We start from the raw sequence: 352 nt of genomic DNA, 5'->3' as shown, positions 1-352 counted from the left end.
ATTCCTTCAGCCAATCAACAAGCTGACATGCCGGCTATCTTGGAACGCCACCACATATTCGCGCTACCGTCCACTTTCACTTCAAAGCGCTAAAGTCGCAATATAGGTGCCAAGGACCACAAAAAAGTATTAGTCGATAAAACTTGCAGCTTCACGTCACGTTCCATCATTCTGACGAAAACGCAAAATTGCATTTTGCAAAACTTCCGTTTCCCGGCACAAATTTCAAAACACGTGACCTCTGGACAGCCGATGAGACAGCCAAGATGGCGGATAATGGCGGCCGTGCAGCCGCCATGCGTGTCCATGCGCTACGGGTCTCGGAAGCCAACGTTGCGCTTGGAAAAGCCGT

This window comes from Dermacentor silvarum, chromosome 3 (assembly GCF_013339745.2).
Source record: "Dermacentor silvarum isolate Dsil-2018 chromosome 3, BIME_Dsil_1.4, whole genome shotgun sequence".
Lineage (NCBI taxonomy): Eukaryota > Metazoa > Arthropoda > Arachnida > Ixodida > Ixodidae > Dermacentor > Dermacentor silvarum.
This window is presented reverse-complemented; position numbering follows the sequence as displayed.